Source organism: Panthera tigris, chromosome F2 (genome assembly GCF_018350195.1).
Source record: "Panthera tigris isolate Pti1 chromosome F2, P.tigris_Pti1_mat1.1, whole genome shotgun sequence".
Taxonomy (NCBI): Eukaryota; Metazoa; Chordata; class Mammalia; order Carnivora; family Felidae; genus Panthera; species Panthera tigris.
Window position 1 is genome coordinate 37,532,970 of NC_056676.1, and position 21,950 is coordinate 37,554,919.

The following is a 21,950-nucleotide window of genomic DNA, read 5'->3' on the forward strand; positions in this document are numbered from 1 at the left end:
GAATGGTGGTGAGTGTATCAAATATTTTCTGTTCTCTTTCAGGTACAAGTAGGATTGCATTTCCTGGCTTCCTTGTAGCTGGGATGAGCCACGTGACACATTCTGCCATGAATTGTGAGCCTAGCATCTAATTGCTGATGCAAGACCTTCCGGAACTCTTTTTCCCTTTGCCATGGCAATCAACAATGTTCCAGAGAATATATGCTCTGTAAGTCTTGGTCTTGGAGAGGATGATGCAAAAAGAGTCCCATTCACCTCATGATGGGTATTTAAAGTGAGTGAGAAGTAAACACTGGTTGTTTTAGGCAACTGAGATTTCAGGGGTTTGTTACCAGAGCAGATCTTTGTCACTTCTGACTAACGTGAAGAAGAAGAATGAATGAATCTTGAGGACATTAGTGCACTCATTAGACTGTTGTGCATGCAAGAAGGAGAGACCCAGTGACCACCTTAACTGAAAGGATGAAAACAGGAACGTTTACATGGATATATGAGTAGTTATTAGGAACCAAGTCACCTCTAGAGAGAAGCTGTTCTCATTTATTTCCCATTGGATCTCCATTTTTCTCTGCCTCTTTGATCTGTCCTTACACTACCGACTACTAATTATCTTCTTATCCTCTAATCCACATCTCAGAGGATCACAGCCTAGTTGCTAGAGCCCTTATCTCTAAACCACATCGTGGGCTGCCAACCAGTCTATCGTTGGGCTACTCATGTGTCAGGCACGTGACATGACCCAAACAGTGCCACCCCTACACAAAACACCACCCAGCTCTCCTGAATGTGGGAACTCGAGTCAGGGCAATGCAGACTGTACCAGGATTCTTGTCCTGCCACAACTTATTTTTCACAGAATTGTGGAAGCATATTTTACGAATGGAAAGTAGGTATATCTTAACTTACAAACACTCTGACCTCCCACCTCCAGCCTAAAACCTTTCTGTTGCATTAGTGAACCTCCCCCCACCAACTCCTTGCCTGGTCTACCAAGCCCTTTGTGATCTAGCCTCTGCCAACCACTCCTGCCTCATCCCCTGCCACCCTCCCTCCAGCCACACTGATCTCCTGTCTCTCCCTGGGATAAGCCAAACTGGTTTCCACTTCAGCATGTTTGTACTCTTCCCCTGCTAATCTCTCTTGTTTAAACGCTCATCCCCTAGTGTCTAGAAAGATTATTATTCCTTCCTTCTTATTTAAGTTCTGTCATCTCAGAGATAGAGTCTACGTTAGAGTCATGGTAGTCCTTTTCTTCATTTGTATCTATGATCTGAAGTTTGTATGGTTATTGCTTACTGCCTTCCCCAAGGAGAATGAAAGCACAATGATAGTGGCCATCTTTTCTGTCTTGCAATCCTCTGTATTCCCTAGAATAGTTGCTGGAACATTAAATATCTTTAAGTGAATAAGGGAGTGGTAGGGAGTGTGCTCATGCCCTGGCTGTTCCCTGTTGGTTCTCCATCTGGGTTCATTCTCTCCCCTTCTCTACCTTGCTGTGTGTCTCAGGAGGCTGAGCTCTAGAGTTTACATCACCCAGCCTCCTTTATGCTCTGGGTCTCCAGTTAGGTTTGACCAATGAAAGGCACCAGAAGAAGACTGGAGGTTAGTAGGAGTAGGAGATGGTCAGGGCATTTACCTCTTCCCAAACCAGCTTTACTGTGTTTTGGGCAGTGACTGAATTCTTCCATGACCATAGCTCCTTTATCAAGTTTCTAGCTCCATCCTGGCTCTAGTAATGGTTTCCTGTCGCATCACCATCCTCGTAATACTCCCTTGATTAGATTCTCTTTAGTATGGCTTCCGTTGCCCACTGGGACCCAGACTGACAGCTGGAAAGGTCAAAGGCTGATTTGTTCAGTACAACTAACACCTGAGTTCACACAACTCACCCAAGGCTACAGAGAGAGTGACGGAACCAGGTTTTAAATTCAAAGTTCAGGGATTATTAAAGATAAGAAGAAATTGTTATACCAGAAACCCAAGGAAGAGAGAATGTTAAGGAAGGAAAGGTCAGCAGCGCTCAATGTTACAAAGGGTTCAATGTGAAAGAAGGACCCATAAGTGTTCCTTTGATAATCTGTTTTAAAAGTAGCCACTGGGGCATTAGGGAAAGTACTTTCAATGAGAGGCAAATTGCAGAGGTGTGAGAGTGAATGAAAGGGGAGTAGAGCAGAGTTTAAACAGCTTTTTTGATGATCCTGAACAGAAAGGAAGGAAAAATGGTAAAAAGGGGTGACAGCTAGAAGGTAATGCCGGTGAGGAAGATAGATTGGGTGATGTTGTAGTGTGTTTATAAGTTGAGATAAAGAAGTCTGGGGAGAGAAAATGTCCGAGAAACAAAAGAAGTGATGAAACTAGGTTCTGAACAAGATGAGGGAGGGATGGAATTAAGATCTGGGGAAAGGATTAGATGGAGGAAGGCAGTGCTGTCTCTGAGGTTTAAAGGAATGATGTAGAAATGAATGCAAAGTTGCCAGTGCTGATTTAGAATTGTAATAGAGTCTGTCATTGGGGGTTTATTTGGAGAGATGCAGATAGTTTTTCTCCCTGCTTTGATAGGTAATGGCATGATTTCCATGAATTTCCCTTATCACAAATAATTCCCCTGATTTATCTTCTCAGCTCTTCAGGTGTCAGTCATACAGTGGGTAGAATTTTCCAGCCTCCTTATTATGAACTTTCCATTGTGTTTTTCATTTGGATTCCTTATTTTATTAGTATTGGTGAGGAGAGGGAAGAAGGTAGAAGAGGGATTCCATTGTTAATTAATCATATTTGAATGCAAAATGGTAATATGCTATTAAAAACTAATTCAGTGATAAATTACTCTGCAAACACTAAATTATTTTATAATTATAGGTGTCATTTCACAATATTATCTTCACTTAAATTTAAGTACATCCTTAATGATAAATGCATTGCGATATGTGGATATTGAAATTAATAGTTAAAATTAATTTGCTGAGATTTATTGTTATTCATGCAAATTGTTTCTCATGCACAATTAGGAGTCTTTGCACAATTGTGATGACTTTACCTTTCTGTGTCTCATAGTTACATCTTGGATTGGTATGTTTTGGGGAAGAGTATAAGGTTCTGGGATTGAAATTAGAATCTGGCTTATTTGTGTGTTTTTTAACTTTGTTCGTTTATTTATTGTGAGAGAGACAGAGACAGCATGAGCAGGGGAGGTGTAGTGTGAGAGGGAGAGAGACCATCCCAAGCAGGCTCCACACCACCAGCCCAGAGCCCGACGTGGGACCCGAACCCATCAACCGTAAGATCATGACCTGAGCTGAAACTGAGAGTTGGACGCTTAACTGACTGAGCCACCCAGGCATCCGAATCTGGCTTATTTTGGAATAGACTTCCAGAAGCCTTGAATTCTTCACGAAACTCTGTGCCAAATGAACACACATGCCAAGCATCCTTCAGTGATTCCTCCTGAAGTCAAAGGAAATCCAAGTGTCAGTAATGCATCAAATGGTAGTATCAGAACAGTGCTGTGCTTAAGCTCTCCAGCTAGCAAGGCAAATACTTTGAGCACCATTTGGAGCACATCACAGAAGACCGGTGCCTTCTCTTTTCAGTCTTGCTTAAGATACATAATTTAAATGTGTATCTGGACCCTGGCTATTTCAGTGTTAGCAACTAATTCTTTCTGAATGATGTGCATTGAACTTATTTGTTCAACAAGAGGATATTGGGGATATATACTTTGCTACCTGCCTTGAGAATATAAAGATGAACTAAAGACATTTCTTGCCTTTAGGAAGTACAGTCTAATTGTGAAGAAGAGGACATTAACTCGATTACAGAGCATGGGTAATGGGTGCATCAAAGTGATGTCAAGAAGTTTGGATGGCAGGGCAAGGTAGATGATTCCTGACAGCTGGCCACATTTAACATGTGTTCTTCATTCTGGTCCTGGCTTGTATTTAACTAGACACTTGAAAGTGACAGTTTTCTTAATTCCATGAGCAAATTATGAATATAACCAGTCTTTTTTTTTGAATATGAAATTTATTGTCAAATTGGTTTCCATACAACACTCAGTGCTCATCCCAACAGGTGCCCTCCTCAATACCCATCACCCACCCATCTCTCCCTCCCACCCCCCATAAACCCTCAGTTTGTTCTCAGTTTTTAGGAGTCTCTTATGTTTTGACTCCTTCCCTCTCTAACCGTTTTTTTTTTTTCCTTCCCCTCCCCCATGGTCTTCCGCTAAGTTTCTCAGGATCCACATAGGAATGAAAACATATGGAATCTGTCCTTCTCTGTATGACTTATTTCACTTAGCATAACACTTTCCAGTTCCATCCACGTTGCTACAAAGGGCCATATTTCATTCTTTCTCATTGCCATGTAGTATTCCATTGTGTATATAAACCACAACTTCTTTATCCATTCGTCAGTTGATGGACATTTAGGCTCTTTCCATAATTTGGCTATTGTTGAAAGTGCTGCTATTAACATTGGGGTACAAGTGCCCCTATGCATCAGCACTCCTATATCCCTTGGGTAAATTCCTAGCAGTGCTACTGCTGGGTCATAGGGTAGGTCTATTTTTAATTTTTTTAAGGAACCTCCACACTGTTTCCCAGAGTGGCTGCAGCAGTTTGCATTCCCACCAACAGTGCAAGAGGGTTCCCGTTTCTCCACATCCTCGCCAGCATCTATAGTCTCCTAATTTGTTCATTTTAGCCACTCCGACTGGCACGAGGTGATATCTGAGTGTGGTTTTGATTTGTATTTCCCTGATGAGGAGCGACATTGACCATCTTTTTATGTGCCTGTTGGCCATCTGAATGTCTTCTTTAGAGAAGTGTCTATTCATGTCTTCTGCCCAATTCTTCACTGGATTATTTGTTTTTTGGGTGTGGAGTTTGGTGAGCTCTTTATAGATTTTGGATACTAGCCCATTGTCCGATATGTCAATTTCAAATATCTTTTCCCATTCTGTTGGTTGCCTTTTAGTTTTGTTGATTGTTTCCTTTGCAGTGCAGAAGCTTTTTATCTTCATGAGGTCCCAATAGTTCATTTTTGCTTTTAATTCCCTTGCCTTTGGGGATGTCAAGTAAGAAATTGCTGCAGCTGAGGTCAGAGAGGTCTTTTCCTGCTTTCTCTTCTAGGGTTTTGATGGTTTCCTGTCTCACATTCAGGTCCTTTATCCATTTTGAGTTTGTTTTTGTGAATGGTGTAAGAAAGTAGTCTAGTTTCATCCCTCTGCATGTTGCTGTCCAGTTCTCCCAGCACCATTTGTTAAAGAGACTGTCTTTTTCCATTGGATAGTCTTTTCTGCTTTGTCAAAGGTTAGTTGGCCCTACATATGTGGGTCTAGTTCTGGGGTTTCTATTCTATTCCATTGGTCTATGTGTCTGTTTTTGTGCCAACACCATTCTGTCTTGATGATTACAACTTTGTAGTAGAGGCTAAAGTCTGGGATTGTGATGCCTCCCGCTTTGGTCTTCTTCTTCAAAATTACTTTGGCTACTCAGGGCCTTTTGTGGTTCCATATGAATTTTAGGATTGCTTGTTCTAGCTTCAAGAAAAATGCAATTTTGCATTTTTGCAATTTTGATTGGGATTGCATTGAATGTGTAGATTGCTTTGGGTAGTATTGACATTTTAACAATATTTATTCTTCCAATCCATGAGCATGGAATGTTTTTCCATTTCTTTTTATCTTCTTCAATTTCCTTCATAAGTTTCTATAGTTTTCAGCATATGGATCTTTTACATCTTTGGTTAGGTTGATTCCTAGGTATTTTATGCTTCTTGGTGCAGTTGTGAATGGGATCCGTTTCTTTGTCTTTCTGTTGCTTCATTATTAGTGTATAAGAATACAACTGATTTCTATACATTGATTTTGTATCCTGCAACTTTGCTGAATTCATGTATCAGTTCTCGCAGACTTTGGGTGGAATCTGTAGGGTTTTCCATGTATAATATCACGTCATCTGCAAAAAGTGAAAGCTTAATTTCATCTTTGCCAATTTCGATGCCTTTGATTTCCTTTTGTTGTCTGATTGCTGATGCTAGAACTTCCAACGCTATGTTAAACAACAGCGGTGAGAGTGGACATCCCTGTCATTTTCCTGATCTCAGGGAGAAAGCTCTCAGTTTTTCCCCATTGAGGATGATATTAGCTGTGGGCTTTTCATAAATGGCTTTTATGATCTTTAAGTATGTTCCTTCTATCCCGACTTTCTCAAGGGTTTTTATTAAGAAAGAATGTTGAATTTTGTCAAATGCTTTTTCTGCATCGATTGACAGGATCATATGGTTCTTATCTTTTCTTTTATTAATGTGATGTATCACATTGATTGATTTGTGAGTGTTGAACCAGCCCTGCAGCCCAGGAATGAATCCCACTTGATCATGGTGAATAATGCTTTGTATATGCTGTTGAATTCGATTTGCTAGTATCTTGTTGAGAATTTTTGCATCCATATTCATCAGGGATATTGGCCTGTAGTTCTCTTTTTTTACTGGGTCCCTGTCTGGTTTAGGAATCAAAGTAATGCTGGCTTCATAGAATGAGTCTGGAAGTTTTCCTTTCCTTTCTTTTTTTGGAATAGCTTGAGAAGGTTAGGCATTATCTCTGCTTTAAATGTCTGGTAGAATTCCCCAGGGAATCCATCTGGTCCTGGACTCTTATTTGCTGGGAGATTTTTGATAACTCATTCAATTTCTTTGCTGGTTATGGGTCTGTTCAAGCTTTCTATTTCTTCCTGTTTGGGTTTTGGAAGTGTGTGGGTGTTTAGGAATTTGTCCATTTCTTCCAGGTTGTCCAGTTTGTTGGCATATAATTTTTCATAGTATTCCCTGATAATTGCTTGTATTTCTGAGGGATTGGTTGTAATAATTCCATTTTCATTCATGATTTTATATATTTGGGTCATCTCCCTTTTGTGTTTGAGAAGCATGGCTAGAGGTTTATCAATTCTGTTTATTTTTTCAAAAAAACAACTCTTGGTTTCATTGATCTGCTCTACAGTTTTTTTAGATTCTACTTTTTTTTCTGCTCTGATATTTATTATTTCTCTTCTTCTGCTGGGCTTGGGGTGTCTTTGCTGGTCTGCTTCTAGTTCCTTTAGGTATGCTGTTAGATTTTGTATTTGGGATTTTTCTTGTTTCTTGAGATAGGCCTGGATTGCAATGTATTTTCCTCTCAGGACTGCCTTCACCGCATCCCAAAGCGTTTGGATTGTTGTATTTTCATTTTCATTTGTTTCCATATATTTTTTAATTTCTTCTCTAATTGCCTGGTTGACCCATTCATTCTTTGGTAGGGTGTTCTTTAACCTCCATGCTTTTGGAGACTTTCCAGACTTTTTCTTGTGGTTGATATCAAGCTTCATCGCATTTTGGTCTGAAAGTGTGCATAGTATGATCTCAATTCTTGTATACTTATGAAGGGCTGTTTTGTGACCCAGTATGTGATCTATCTTGGAGAAGGTTCCATGTGCACTAGAGAAGAAAGTATATTCTGTTGCTTTGGGATGCAGAGTTCTAAATATGTCTGTCAAGTCCATCTGATCCAAAATATCATTCAGGGCCCTTGTTTCTTTATTGACCATGTGTCTAGATGATCTATCCATTTCTGTAAGTGGGGTGTTAAAGTTCCCTGCAATTACCACATTCTTATCAATAAGGTTGCTTATGTTTGTGAGTAATTGTTTTATATATTTGGAGACTCCCGTATTTGGAACATAGACATTTATAATTGTTAGCTCTTCCTGATAGATAGACCCTGTAATTATTATATAATGCCCTTCTTCATCTCTTGTTACAACGTTTAATTTAAAGTCTAGTTTGTCTGATATAAGTATGGCTACTCCAGCTTTCTTTTGACTTCCAGTAGCATGATAGATAGTTCTCCATCCCCTCACTTTCAATCTGAAGATGTTCTCAGGTCTAAAATGAGTCTCTTGTAGACAGCAAATAGATGGGTCTTGTTTTTTTATCCATTCTGATACCCTATGTCTTTTAGTTGGAACATTTAGTCCATTTACATTCAGTGTTATTATAAAAAGATATGGGTTTAGAGTCATTGTAATGTCTGTAGGTTTCATGCTTGTAGTGATGTCTCTGGTACTTTGTCTCACAGGATCCCCCTTAGGATCTATTGTAGGGCTGGTTTAGTGGTGACTAATTCCTTCAGTTTTTGTTTGTTTGGGAAGACCTTTACCTCTCCTTCTATTCTAAATGACAGACTTGCTGGATAAAGGATTCTTGGCTGCATATTTTTTCTGTTCATCACATTGAAGATATCCTGCCATTCATTTCTGGCCTGCCAGGTTTCATTAGACAGATCCGTCACGAGTCTTATCAGTCTCCCTTTATATGTTAGAGCATGTTTATCCCTAGCTGCTTTCAGAATCCTCTCTTTATTGTTGCATTTTGCCAGTTTCAGTATGATATGTCGTGGAGAAGATCGATTCAAGTTACATCTGAAGGGATTTCTCTGTGCCTCTTGGATTTCAATGCCTTTTTCCTTCCCCAGTTCAGGGAAGTTCTCAGCTATGATTTCTTCAAGTACACCTTCAGCACCTTTCCCTCTCTTCCTCCTCTGGAATCCCAATTATGTGTATATTATTTCGTTTAAATTATGTCACTTAGTTCTCTAAGTCTCCCCTCATACTCCTGGATTTTTTTATCTCTCTTTTTCTCAGCTTCTTCTTTTTCCATAATTTTATCTTCTAATTCACCTATTCTCTCCTCTGCCTCTTCAATCTGAGCTATGGTCACCTACATTTTATTTTGCAGCTCATTTATAGCATTTTTTAGCTCCTCCTGTCTGTTTCTTAGTCCCTTGATCTCTGTAGTAATAGATCTCTGCTGTCCTCTATACTTTTTTCAAGCCCAGCAATTAATTTTATGACTATTATTGTAAATTCATTTTCTGTTACATTGCTTAAATCGTTTTTGATCAGTTCGTTAGCTGTCGCTACTTCCTGGAGTTTCTTTTGAGGAGAATTCCTCCATTTCGTCATTTTGGGTTGTCCCTGGGGTGGCGTGGAACTGCAAGGCTCTTCCCCTGTGCTGTCTGAGTAACTTGCATTGGGGCCACAGTCAGACCTGATGTCTGTCCCCAGCCCACTGCTGGGGCCACAGTCAGACTGGTGTGTACCTTCTCTTCCCCTCTCCTGGGGACAGGACTCACTGTGGAGTGGTGTGGCCTCTGTCTGGGCTGCTTGCACACTGCCAGGCTTGTGGTGCTGCTTTGATGGGATCTGGCACATTAGCTGGGGTGGGTCCGCAAGGTGCACAGGGGCGGGAGGGGCAGGTTCAGCTCGCTTTGCCTTTGGAGGTCTGCTTCAGGAGGGGCCCTGTGGAACCGGGAGGGAGGTAGACCCGTCGGACGGTTGGATCCGCAGAAGCACAGCATTGAGTGTTTGCGTGGTGCAAGCAAGTTCATGATGGGAACTGGTTCCCTTTGGGATTTTGGTTTTGGGGGTGGGCGAGACAGATGGCACTTCCCAGCACCTTTGTTCCCTGGCAAGCTGAGCTCTCTCCTTGGGGGCTCAACAGCTCTCCCTCACGTTGTCCTTTAGCCCTCCCGCTCTCTGAGCAGAGCTGTTGACTTATAACATTCCAAATGTTAAGTCCTGCTGGCTGTCAGAACACACTCCGGCCGGCCCCTCTGCTTTTGCAAGCCAGACCCGGGGACTCTGCCTTGCCTGGTGGGCTGGCTGCCCCTCCACCCACCTGGCTCCCTCCCGCCAGTCCGTGTAGCACGCACTGCCTCTCCGCCCTTCCTACCCTCTTCCATGGGCCTCTCAACTACGCTTGGCTCTGGAGAGTCCATTCTGCTAGTCTTCTGGCGGTTTTCTGGGTAAATTAAGCAGATGTGGGTGGAATCTAAGCGATCAGCAGGACACGGTGAGCCCAGTGTCCTCCTACGCCACCATCTTCCTCCGACTCCCTCCTAACCAGTCTTCTTCTATAACTCCCTCTGTCCATCACTACAGTTGTGATGGGAAATGCTATAATCTTACCCTTGATCTTCCATCATTTTGTTCACGTACCTGTCCATCCTTTACGAAGTACATATCCTCCCAAAGAGTGTATCTCCAACCTCCCTCTCCTCTTATACTGCTCTTCAGTGTATATTTGACCCAGAAGAAGTGAGTCTTGATGGCCGTGACAGGTAAAAATTGGTGGAAAAGGGGGGAAGTACCCACTCATATCAGCTGAGTAATTGTTTAGCTAATTACCACTCACAGTAAGAAAAAGGAAAATTATAGGCTGATGCTACAGATTTAACTTCTAGTCCAGAATAGTCAGAAGATTTGGTGTTTCTAATTTCAAGTATTTTCAATTCTGTGAAAACAGTATATCAAGTTTCAATTAGAAAACTGTGGTTCATTCACGATAGTGGATGAAAATGCCAACCTTTGCATTTGTTATAAATCTGTTACTATATAAGTAGATGTGCACCCCAAGGATTGCTCAGTCTAGCCAGTACATTAATTAGTGCCATATAATATATTAGGGAGAAAATGAGTATAAAATATTATGTTTAAAGTTTTGTTTACAAAGGAAGAAAAAAAGAAAATGAGAATATCTTACTGACAATGAGCCTTGTTTCCCGGTGTAGAAAATATGATCAAAGACTGGTATTGAGTATTTATATGGGCTAAATCCATTATTTTTGGCCCACCATACACATAATTATATTTTCTAACATTTATCAAATATTTATGGCTTTTCAACTATTGTATTAAATCAAGCTGTATGGAGAAAATTTGATTAGAGAATATTTTTAAAATTTGGATTTGTATCAGGACTATTTGTTTCATTTCTCAAGTATGAGTTCAGGAGGAAAGGCATACTCTGCTCACCTCCAGGCATAAAGTGAACCATCAGGCTGATGGTTCTTTTGCCTCATCTCTTCATGTCATCCCCTCTCAAATCTATGCTCCCATTTGAAGTGAAAGAAGAGAGCAATCTTCCTTGGAAGAGGAGGATTCATCTTCAGTTAAAAGAAAGGAATTGAAAAAAAAAAAAAACGGAGTAGACAGGCTTGCTTGTTAAACCACCAAATAAGGTCTTATTTTAGTAATTACTTATTGAGAATGTCTATGATTTCAGCGTTTTAAAGGACACATGAGGGTGAGACTCCACCCTCACAGATCCCTCTTGCAGTGAGAGGCATAAACACCTACAGCGTGGAATGTTAGGTACAAGGCAGCACAGAGGAAGGATTGGCTAAATCTGGGAATCAGAGAACGTTTTGCAGCAAAGGCGATATTTGAGCTGGGTGTTGAAGGATGAGTATACACTTATTTATATTCTCCTCATTCCAAAAGGATTTAAGGTGCCTTGGAGGAGTTGACCAGATAGTGGAGGAGTAAAATAGCATTTCAGACACAGGAAGTGCCAAAGCATAGAAGTGCAAAAGGGCATGATATGCTTGGGAAGCCATGGGAAGATCTGAGGGAAGATGCACAGAGTACACATGTGAGCCTGGGGGAAGTGAGGCAGATAGCAGAACCATTGTGCCAACCTCTGGCAGTGGTTTGCAAATTTGAGCATGCCTCAGAATCCCCTGGAGGCTTTTAAAGGCACAGATCACTGGGTCTCATCCCCAAAGATTTTGATTCTGCAGATTTAGGGTGGGAGAGGGCAAGAATTTGCATTTTCTTAAAAAAATTTTTTTAATATTTATTTACTTTTGAGAGAGAGAGAAACAGAGTGCGAGTGGGGGAGGGGCAGAGAGAGAAGGAGACACAGAATCCAAAGCAGGCTCCAGGCTCTGAGCTGTCAGCACAGAGCCTCACATGGGGCTCGAACTCACAAACCATGAGATGATGAGCTGAGCCAAAGCCGGATGCTTAACTGACTGAGCCACCCAGCACCCCTGCATTTTTTTTTTTTTTTTAAATTCCCTGGTGATGTTGATGCAGCTGGTCTTGGGACCACACTTTCAGAACCACTTCTTTAGAGTCTGGATTTTGTCCAGTAGTCAGTTGGGAGTACCTAGAATGTGTGTAGCTTGAGAAAGAAAGAATCAGTTTTGGATTTAGAAAATTTCCTGGCAGCTGTGAGGAGAATTAGAGAGGGAAAACTCTTGGTAGATTATTTCACATGTCCAAGAGTCAAAGTAAATGGGCCTCATCGCATTTATAGAAAGATGAACTACTCTTGAGAAGATCTAGAGACGTAGTCAAGATTCCTTGGAATGATGGGGCACCCGGATGGCTTAGTCAGTTAAGCATCCAACTTCAGCTCAGGTCATGATCTCATGGTACATAGTTCAAGTCCCATGTCAGGTTCCACACTGACAATGCAGACCCTGCTTGGGATTCTCTCTCTGTCCCTCCTCCTCTCTCTCTGTCTTCCTCTCTCTCTCTCTCTCTTTCTCTCTCTCAAAATAAACTTAAAAAAATTACTTGGTGTGATTCAATATGTGGAATGAGAGAAAAGGAAGAATCTCAGAATGTTAAAATCATGTTCCATAATGTAAATCAAATGCTATAATATTTATGTATTCAAAGAATCCCATGCTACCAAAATCTTTAAAATGAGGCCTAAGAAATTGCACAAAACTTCAGATGACTTTCTTGCCAGTGTGATGTGTGATGCCTTTATAGCTAAGGAGAGAGATGGCTTGGCCATGGTCATTCAGCAGCCCCTCAAAATGTGTGACGTGAAGCCTACTCTGATACGGTCAGGCCTTTCTAAGGCAGCACTCTCTAGGGGTGCTGTTTACTCACTGTGCCCACCCTGAACATCAGAACTTTGGCTGCAAGTATCAGGTGTCGTCTTTCCCGCCTCAATATACTCTTAATAACTGTAGGAGTTTCCCCCACTACACAGGACTTTGTAGATAAAATATGAAAGGTAAATTGCAAGCGGCTGAAACCACAAAATAGAACAAGAAGTATGTATGAGAAACTTGATCCTAAATTGAACCCATAATAACATTCAGTGAAGTTTTGATCTTAGCTTCCAGTTTCTCTTAGCCAAGTGTGCCTACAGAACCTCCTCTGTTCTGTTCTGTCTTTGTTGTTCTTAAGATGCCAGGGTCTGTTGACCCTTGTGTTTTGTGCCATTCTTTCCTTTTGCAGGGCTGTTGATATGGTCGCTTCCTTGTACATGCCCCTTTTTAAATCTTTTTGCAATCTTTGAATTTTTCCATCAGTATAGTCTCTGCCAATGGGATTTCTAAAGGAGGCTGCTGTGTTCAATTCTCATTGCTAAATACTTACAACCCATTAGCTGCTCTTTGTTTTTGTAGCCCATGAACCCTCTGTGTGCTGCCCCTTGGTAGTAATGAGGTGGAGGGGGGTGGGAGGAAGGTATGGAGTGGGGTGCCAGTCAGGTGTTATATTTTGCCCCTTTTGACTAGCTTCACTTTCAGATTGGGTATAAACTGAAAACACATCTCTCCTTTGGACAGAAATGTTACCCTTTCTTTAACAACATTAAACATAATCTTTGGCTGTAGCCTCTCAGGAACTTTTCTGATTCACTATTTTATGCTCACAAATTATGTGGGACACAAAAAAGCTTCACAATACATTTGGCCATTGTTGAGGTTAGAAGGGTTTGTATGTTACTCTTTCTCCTCCCCACCTAAATTCTGAACTGATTGAGAGAGACACATGAGTCAGGAAAAGGAAGATCAAAACTTTAACTCTATTACTGATAGGGTTGATGAGGAATATGTCTTTGGAGGAAAGACAAGTAACGACAACTTACTGACACCTAGTCCTTTGAACAGCTCGACAGAGAGGAAGTCTGAATCCTTAGTGCAGACACATTAACCCAAGCCATTGGCTGTCCCCCTCCTCCCAGGTAATTCCTTCCACCACCATGTTGAAGAATAAAGGGGTGGCGGGTGAAAAGTCCAGATAAACACTCTTTTGTGGAGACCAGGCAATGAATTATTCCAGACAGATATGTTTTCTAAGGATGTTTTAACAGTAGTTCTAAGAAAATAACAATGACTGACCATAACAGTGTCTAACAACTGACTTCTGAACGGTGGAAAATTAATTTCTTCCTTTAAGATAATGTCAAACACAGTAGGAATTTTTAAAAATCAGGAAAGTTAAAGTTTATTCCCCAGTCTATGAACGAACATGATGAACGTTGTAATTAGATGCAAACTTGTGATAATTCCACGAATGATCTATTCAATTTAGAAATATATGATTCAGAGAGTTGAATTTTTTTTTTTAAGTTGTCACATGCTGTTAGTTATCCCCGCCTTTCCTCCACCGCGTTCCTCCACCTTCCAATAGTGGTACAGTTATATCCGGCTACACAGCCACCCCGTGAAAGGAACCCTTACCCAGTCTTTCTTACAGTGAGAGGTAACCATGTAAATATGTTCTCAGCAATACAATGGCAGAGTATAAGTGATACCTGCAATTCCAACCTCATTTGCTTAAAGGAAATGCCTTGCTCTCCACTTTCTTTCCTCTCCTTGGGCTGAGATACTGAGATGATAGAGACCAGTGGCATCAGGGACCCTTAATAAACTAATGGACCAGAGCCTTTCTACCAGCTTAGACTGGCTGGACTTTAAGATGAGAGAGAAACACGCTTCTGTCTTTTTTAGGCCACTGTGTTTTTTGAGTCTCTTTTTAATGTCAGCCTAACATTTGTAGCAACTAGACAAATATTTACGCCTATTTTTAAAAGTGTTAAAATATTCAATAGGAAGAAATCTGTACAATGAACTATTGTAGTGGGTTGAACGTGAGCTTACTTGGAAAAAGAAGAATTATGTTAAGGATCTCGAGGTGAGATCATCCTGCATTAATTGAGTGAACCCTAAAGCAAATGACACATGTCCTTATAAGGGACAGAAGAAGAACATAGAGGATAGGGAGGCCATGTGAAGATAGGGAGGGATTCAAGGAATGCATCTACAAGCCAAAGAAATCCTAGAGCTGTCACAAGCTGGAAAAGGCAAAGGAGGATTCTCCACCTTCAGAGGGATCACGACCCAGCCTGTACCTTGAATTCAGACTTCTGGTATCCAAAACTGTGAAAGAGTAAATTTATGTTGTTTTTAAGCCACCCAGTTTGTGGTGATTTGTTACAGCAGCCCTAGCTATCTAATAAAATTTGATAATGATTTTTAAGAAAATAATTCATAAATCCAACACCCAAAGGAGAGCATTTTGGTGTATTTCCTACCACAGCTATCTAATAAAATTTGATAATGAAGTTGGAGAAATTCAAAAATCCTTTTTTGTTTTGTTATGCAATACCGAAAGGAGCATAGAGCACTAATATGAAAGTGGTTCATTCATTCCTTTGTGAGACACCTTCTTATTGCCTGAGGTATATCAGCCACTGAAAGGTACAGAGTATGTAAAGATCAGAGAGACATGGTCCCAACCTTTAAGATGTTCATAGTCTCCTTGGAAAGGAGATATGTACATGGACAACACTGTTTGATTCGTTAAAAAAAAAAAAAAAAAAAAAAAACTAAAAGGAAAAAAACTCTTTGTCACAATTATAGGCTACTCAGCAATGAGAAAATCAACCACGGAGTTTTGGGGCAAATATGTTTGACCAACTAAGAAAGTCAGATATTCAGTTCGTTCCACAGCAATCATTCCGTCTGGGGAATATGACAAGAACTGTATTAATAATGGTCCTTGTGTTTGTAAAGCTTTCACTTTATAAATTGGGATTATTATGGATCTGGATTCCTGTTTTTTGTATCTTTATTAACTTAAAAGTAAGTTTATGAAATACCATTCTGTTCTAACTAGTGGATGTCTCCAATTTAGAGTAAGTTTTAAAAATCTATTTCGGGGTGCCTGGGTGGGTCAGTCGGTTATGCATCTGACTCTTGATATCACCTCGGGATGCAGTCTCGTGGTCATGAGATTGAGCCCCATCGTGGGACTCCAGCTCCGTGCTGGAGCACGGAGTCTGCTTGGGATTCCCTCTCACCCTCTCTCTCTGCCCGTCACCCAACCAGTAAATAAGTAAATAGATACATAAATAAGTGAACTTTAAAAAAATCTACTTAATGCAGAGAATTGTTCTAGAGTAAAGAGAATTGTTCATAATTCCTTCTCACATCCCCAGTTTATGAAATTCACTTTTTATATCTGGCAACCCCATAAATCGGGATCTATTTCAAAATTATGTTCAAAACAACAAAAATTGCCCTTATGATCACATAGAAAGAATGCATTGAGTATTATTTCTTGGACTGCATTTAGACTTTGGTATGAACGATGCAAGGTTCTCCCCTGTGTAAGTAAACTATTAAACAATATGGAATCTATTGTCTAAGTTACCTCTAAATTTTATTATGGAACCAAAGATCCTTACTAGATTCTTTTTTTTATTATTGTTTATTACTTTTGAGAGAGAGAGAGACAGAGACAGAGACAGAGACAGCAAGCAGGGAAGGGGCAGAGAGAGAGGTAGACATAGAATCCGAAGCAGGCTCCAGGCTCTGAGCTCTCAGGACAGAGCCCGACGTGGGGCTCGAACTCACCGTGAGATCATGACCTGAGCTGTAGTCAGCCGCCCAACCGACTGAGCCACCCAGGCGTCCCCCTTATTAGATTCTTTTTTTGGGAAGGACATCTTCCTTAATAACTCCGACTGTCTTCAACGTGATGTAGGTAATGTGAAAATCTGATTCTACCCTCTCTCCTAGTACTTTAATGTTTCATATCATTTTTTTTATTTTTTATTTTTATAAGTTTATTTTTGAGAGAGAGAGAGGGCACAGGTGGGGGAGAGGCAGAGAGCAAGGGGGAGAGAGAGAGAGAGAGAGAGAGAGAGAGAGAGAGAAAATCCCAAGCAGGCTCTTCACTGTCAGTGCAGAGCCAGAAATGGGACTCAAACTCATGAACTATGAGACCATGACCTGAGCAGAAACCAAGAGTTGGAGGCTTAATCGACTGAACCACTCAGGCACCCCTCATTTTTTATTTTGACTCACTTCCTATTTTTCACTCAGTGCCTAACTTGTGTGATATCTCCTTTTATACTAGGCAGACTTATCTTGGACACACAAAATGTATATTTACTGTGTATGAAGCATATACTGAAAATAAGTATGCATAAAAGTACTGGAAGGAAATACACCAAAATGCTCTCCTTTGGGTGTTGGATTTACAAATGATTTTTTAAAAAAAATCTTCTCTGTGATTTCTGTCCTAACCTTCTATAATAAAAATTTAATTGATTTTGATGTTTGTTTGTTTGCAATTTAAGGTATCAACTTCCATTCTCCAAATGGTATCCATTCTACAAATGGAAATAGGAGAGTGCAGTGTGGTCTCTGTCGCTCATGCTCAGTGAACACAGCTGGGTCCAAAGGTGTCTTTCCGGGATTAGATGGCGAAGCTGGAGTATCCCTTGTGAGGAATTCCTACTAAGGAATCTCTGCCTAGGCGGCTTGCGGGGCAAGAGTAGGTGCTGAGTTGCTCTCCTCACCAGTGCACGAGGCATGCAGGTAAAAATAAACAACATTCTCAACAGTTTACTCAGTCCAAATTCATTTTAAGTAAAATATTTACGACATTGAGAAACTATAGTCCCAACAGAAAACAAAAAACAAAAACAAACGGCATCACTGACGTACTCAAATTTAGCTTAAGTTCTGAAAAAGGTAACGAAATGACATTTTCATTTAAATACCTAGGTATTTGCTATAATCTTAGAATGCCATATGGTGGTTACTAGTTTATTAGGTAGAAACATCGAGCGTATTTGTATATATTTGTAGGTGCATAGCATTTTAATTTTTTTTTTAACGTTTATTTATTTTTGAGACAGAGAGAGACAGAGCATGAACGGGGGAGGGGCAGAGAGAGAGAGGGAGACACAGAACCAGAAGCAGGCTCCAGGCTCTGAGCCATCAGCTCAGAGCCCGACATGGGGCTCGAACTCCCGGACCGTGAGGTTGTGACCTGAGCTGAAGTCGGACGCTTAACCGACTGAGCCACCCAGGCGCCCCTATGCATAGCATTTTAATGAATTGTCTTTTTTTTTTTTTTTACTACTAAAATTCTGTATACAGCTCATCTCAGTACTCTTGGTTTTGATAATATAATGTTTGATAAACTGATATAACCTTTGGGAAAGGGTAACATGAGATGTCTTGTTCTTTTAAAGAAATTTTTTTTAATGTTTATTTTTGAGAGAGAGAGAGAGACAAAGCATGAGAGAGAGACACACACAGAATCCGAAGTAGGCTTTAGGCCCTGAGATGTCAGCACAGAGCCCAGTGTGGGGCTTGAACCCATGAACCGTGAGACCATGACCTGAGCCAAAGTTGAACGCTTAACTGACTGAACCACCCAGGCGCCCCAGGAGATCCCTTGTTCTATGAAATTAAAGCAGCCAGGAGCACCTTGGTATTTTAAACACCTACTCAGGTAACAGCCAACAACAAAATCAGTTTTGTGCTGATGTTGCTGTTTCTTCGCTCTGAGTAAGATTGTTGTTTGACTCAAAGCCATTTTGCTTCTTGGAGTGAATCTTCTTTCATATTTTTCATCCAGGTTTTCATATGGATGTTTTCAAATAAAATATATAAGTAGAACAATATGAAACCAGCCAGGGGTTCAGTTTCAACCTCAAAACACAAAAGAGAAAAAATCAAACGTGGCAAAGAATAAAGTTGTCCTGTGGTTTTAAGACTTACAACATTCACTTATAAAAACACTCATATTCTCAGACAAACAGAAAAATATTGCCCCTAGTGAAACAGTGTTTGCTATTATATGAAATACAGTCAAGTGAAACGAGAAATAAGGGCAAGCATAGACAGATACTAAAGAGAAACGTCATTGTGTAAATGTCCTCAGAAATGAACCTGGAAAAACATACCTCCCTGGGTATAAATATTTCAGCTGAGTTTATGCAAAGGTGTAATCTATTGAAGTCAGCAGAAATCATGCCTCATACAGTTCTGGCTAGAATATGGTTTTTTAATGATCACTAACATCTCATAGAAAGGTCTATATAAATTTTTTGTCTTAATTACTTGAAGCAGGAGCTCCTGTTTCCATGGTGAGCTTTTCCATGAATTAATATTTTGAAATACCCATTTCCTAAAAATGAGGGGATGATCATTATTTCAGTTGTAAACAATTACTTGCATTATTTTCTTTTGCAACCCTGCCTTGCAAATATTGTTTGAGCATGTTAGCATAACACCAGGTAACCTCATGTTATGTTTCAGTAATGTCTGTGTAGATATTTCATTTATGGGAGATATTTCATCTGTCCATCATGGGTCAACCTATTGGTAAACTGTGCTTATTTGAAATCTTCTGTTTAAAAAAAAATGTTTTTAAATTTTAATTTAGAGAGAGTGCATGCAGAGATGAGGGGCATGGGGTGGGGAGGGGGTGAGAGAGAGAGAGAGAGAGAGAGAGAGAGAGAGAGAGAGAGAGAGAGAGAGAGAGTGTGTCAAGCAGGCTCCATGCTCAGTGATGAGCCTGACAGGAAGCTAGATCCCATGACCCTGGGATCATGACCTGAGCCAAAATCCAGAGTAGGCCACTCAACCAATGGAGCCACCCAGGTGCCTCTGAAGTCTTCTGTTTTTAGCCTAATGATTTATCTAACTGACTTTTGGAGTCTGTAAAAGAACAAAAACGGTTTGGGATTAAACACAGTCCCTATCATCACAAAGAGAGAAAATGCGTTATAAAGAATAAACTAAAGCAGTTTTAGCACATCAGCTTGATGAAGGCCATCTGCTTTTGTTGCCTGCATAAATTGCCTTCTTTAACTTACTTATCTGCAGATGCTGCCACGGAGTCTCAGCTCTATGCAAGACCAGCCCTAATCATGCCTTAAAACAGTTTGAATCAAGCTGGCATTTTCCCCCGCAAAAGTTCAGCAAGCATTAGAATATACCAGTCAGAACACAGAAGAGAAATACAACCTGTAGACGCAAAATTCAGAAGGCACCAGCATTTTAATTGTTAGTAAAGCCATGGCAATGGGTGGGATCATCTAGCAAAGGGAGTAGAAAAATCTTTATCAGCTGTCTACAATTCATGTGCTTTCTGAATAAACACAACGCCTTTACATCATAACTGAGAATCCTAGCAATATCCACATTATTCCAGCTTTAGTTTTTGTGGTCTATATTATGAAACTAATATTTTTGCTTCTTTTTCAAAACACTGTAAAATTTGGGGCACCTGGGTGGCTCAGTCGGTTAAGTGTCCGACTTCAGGTCAGGTCACGAAGTCGCAGTCTGAGTTCGAGCCCCGCGTCGGGCTCTGTGCTGACAGATCATAGCCTGGAGCCTGCTTCGGATTCTGTCTCCCTCTCTCTCTCTGCCCCTCCCGTGCTCATGCTCTATCTCTCTCTGTCTCAAAAATAAATAAAAACATTACAAAAAATTTTTTTAAAAAAACCACTGTGAAATTTAATGTGCATTTCCAGATTATATGTGCAAACTCCCTGATGAATAAGGAGAGCAGCTAGTAACTCAACTAAGGGAATATCCATGGCTCCTGTCCACCTCCCAGGCTTTCTAGAAACAGCAGATGAAACCATCTGGGCAGAGATCTTTGAGACTCAGTACACAAAAGTCAGAATTTACAGGATGCTCTTGCAAGCAGCAGGTAATATCCGTTTCTAAACATATGTGCAATAGGAAGTCTTGAGCATTGGTTTTTGGAAACCGGTGTGGCAATTGGTAGTTCCGTTCATCACCCAATTTCAATGTGGCCGCAGTGTGACTCACAGTAGACCTGATTTTATTACCGGTATTCAAATAATTTGTGTTTCTCTTAACATTTGATAGCTCTCGAATTCGAAACCCCAGAAAACAGATGAACAGGTGTGTGTACTAGCATGGGCACCCTTTGTTCAGTGTGGGCGGTCTTGGGTTCACCATCAAGATTTGTTGAACTCCATGGTATGGTTTGTAAATGTTTTATTGGTCTGTATACCCTCTTATCAGGGCCTTTATGACACCAACACCGGTAAAGTGTATTCTGCAAACAAAAATAGCATTTTTACTTCTAATCAGTTTTTCCTGCTTACGTTGTCTAGAAATTCGAGTGAGTCAGGGTACTATTTAATGATGTTTTGCCGGATGGTACCAAGGATGTCCCTGAAATTGCCTCGAGTAATTATATCCTCCCCAATACTTCTGAGAGGTATATTCTCATAAAGCAAAATCAAGGGCAAAAATAACCAAACAACAACAGTGAAAAATTTTATTAGTTGGGAACTTGGCTTCAAGCCACAGTACAAAGCTCTAGTAAACTGGGCTGAACACATGAAAGGCTTCTTTTTCTTAAGCTTGTTTGGCCTAAATAGCCTCAGGCGAAAGCAGGCTCCTAGGATTGCTCTCTCTTCCTTTCAAGCTTCAAAGGCAGCCAGCCCTAAGACTTCAGTGAGCACTAATGGAAATGGAGCGAAAGCCAAAGAGGACCCTGTTAGCTCCCCTGTGTGTTGCTGAAGTAAACTTTGTTGGGCCCCAAACTTAGGGAGAGGATAACCTTTCTGTGCCCCGCCCCCCCATCCTGCCAGCAACAGAGAGGCTTGCAGTGACCTATAGCCTCTTCGAAAACTGTGCCCTTGAAAAAAGCAGCTTAATTAGTATTCTATGATCTGCCAGTGCAATCAACCCTCCTCCCTCCTCTATCCTTAAAGTGGGATAAAGAATGTGAATGTGGAATGGTGTTTTATGCCTAAGGAACAACAAAACTATTTCAAGTAATTGAGTACATTTCTTAAAAGAAAGCAACGTATTGTTGCCTTCTTGTCTTCTGTTAGAGCTTTGATAAAAAGAGGCTCTTTTGGGACCCCCCAAGTTTGTGAAAAATAAATCAGCCATCTTCTGATTCCTTGGGGACCAGTGGAAAAGTGTAAGCATACACACACGCACATTCTTTACAATAAGTCTCTGGCATTAACCCAGAGCCCTAGTGAGCAAGGCTGAGTCATAGATTTCTACAAGGACTCCTTTTGTG

General features: G+C 40.6%; 1 long non-coding RNA gene across 2 annotated transcripts in view; it reads left to right on the forward strand.

The window, feature by feature from the left end:
* Positions 1–21,950, forward strand: part of LOC102951388 — a 34,125-nt gene that overhangs the window by 2,206 nt on the left and 9,969 nt on the right. For both annotated transcript variants that reach the window (XR_006212920.1, XR_006212919.1), the window contains exons 2-4: positions 43–208; positions 17,215–17,455; positions 20,410–20,591. This is a non-coding gene — a long non-coding RNA (uncharacterized LOC102951388). The remainder of the gene's footprint in view (positions 1–42; positions 209–17,214; positions 17,456–20,409; positions 20,592–21,950) is intronic.